A 2,061-nucleotide genomic window follows, 5' to 3' on the forward strand; every position below is an offset into this window, starting at 1 on the left:
TTTTTTTTTTTTTTTTTTTTTTTTTAATAGTTCTTACATACTGGTTGGGGATTGTCTTAGATTTCTCTAAGAATACAGGTGAACCTGACATTCTTTATATTCTCAAGAGCTGTGTAGTTCTCTCCTGTTCTATTTCTAGACCATCTTGGGGTTTATCACTTTCTGGCTGGATTCCAAATCCTACTATATGAGTGTCCAACGATTTTGGGACACTGAGAGTCCCTAATTTTCTCACCCTTTTCTATATTCCAGGATTTCATTTCAGATGGTCCTTTAACTTCTGGGCTCCTCATACCTGGCTGGGTGGCCTGGGCTCAGATCCTCCCAATGTAAACTGAGTTAGGAGTGGATCTCAGGGTCCCACTGGCTCTATCTGTGTAATCTCTGCTTGATATTTTATCACTCTTGCTAAAAACTTCTAAAATAATAAATAAATCTCTCCTACTTAAATTGCAGGTGCTGAGTGCAATGTCTCAGCAAAGGGAACATGACTGAGACAGATTTTGGTACCAGAAGTAGGTTTGTTCCATGTCTATACCTGATCATGCAATTTAGAAGCCTTTGGAACTAGATTGCTAGAGGAATTTGGAAAGGTTTTGTGATGCCATAGAGTGCTATAAGCGGAAATTGATAGGAGATTCTGGTTGGAACTCAGAAAACCAGAATGCTGATTATAATGCAGATTATAAAATGCAGGTTTGGGAAGTTTTGGTTGAGTATAAGGACTCTACTGGCATTTGGATTCAAGACTATTAGTGTTTTCCTCTGGGAGAAAACTAGTCTGTTCTGTTTGTGTCCTGTGCCTTTGCAGGAGACTGAGATTAATAGTGGCAAAGTAATTATTCTGATGAAGGAAATTTCAGTGCAGCCTAGTGTTCAGGCTGTAGCATGGGTACTGCTTGTCATTTGGGGTGAGATTTACAGTGAAAAACAAGAGCAAAAAGAACATTTAAAAAGTTTTCCATTTTACCAGAAAGGAACCTTCTGCAAAGTTGGAGCAAAGGAGAGCATGGCGGCTGAAAATATTAGCATTAAAAAAACCCAACCAAACAAGCAAAAGAAATAAGTACTTTACATCGGGACAATAGGAAACGTGGCTTGAGGGCATCTCAAGAACCAGTAAGACTTTGACATTGCTCTTTGCTTCCTGGTGGCCATGATGTGCATAGCTTTCCTTTGCCATGCTGTTTCTGCCTAGGAACGAGCTCACCATGAACTGTAACCATGAGCCAAAATCAGCCTCTTTTCCTCCTTCAAGTTGTGGGTGTTGGGTCTTGTGTCTCCGTGATGAGAAAATGAAAAAGACAGAGGCTTTTTCCTTAATATAATTCAAACCAATGGAAGAGCAGAGTTTATTACTTGTTGAAATCTTTTTATAGGAGATGGTAAAGTTTTTCTCTTTTCTATATGGAACATGTTGCTCTGTTTTTAAAAACTTGTCTGTTTGTAAGTTTCAACCAATAAATGTGTTTTTATGCTCAGTTGATTAGTGTGTTCATGTGGCTTTTAACCTAGATAGAATGCGTTTCTTTTCCCACAACTCGGCAAGGCTGAATTAATACAGGTGAATACCAGCAAGGGAACTGCAGTGAAATTATGAACACTGAAAATTCTGCTACTGTGGAGTCAGTACTTTAAATTCTTTTGATTAGATTTTTTTTTTGAAAGCAGAAAGCTTGGGCAGAGCAACTGAAAACTGCAGGTGCAAATGAATGAAACAAGAACAAGGGAAATGGGAGGAAACAGAAGTCAGGAAATGCCATGGTCCCAGGCAGTTGGCATTAAGAGTAAAACTTCTCTGATTTAGAAATTTAAAAAGTTGTAGGAAAATTCATAGATTCCAGATCAAGTCAATCACTGTTAATGGGAACAAAATTTCTTTTTGGGGTGATGAAAAATATTCTAAAATTAGATTGTATTCATGGTTGTACAATGCTGCCAATATACAAAAATCCTCTGAATTCCATCCCTCAAACAGGAAATTTTATGCTATGTGAACTATATCTCAACAAAATTCTTGAATAAAATCAAGTCAGTCATATATTTGCCAAAATAATGGGA

The sequence above is a fragment of the Fukomys damarensis genome, unplaced genomic scaffold (assembly GCF_012274545.1).
Source record: "Fukomys damarensis isolate Sample0158 unplaced genomic scaffold, DMR_v1.0_HiC HiC_scaffold_16, whole genome shotgun sequence".
Lineage (NCBI taxonomy): Eukaryota > Metazoa > Chordata > Mammalia > Rodentia > Bathyergidae > Fukomys > Fukomys damarensis.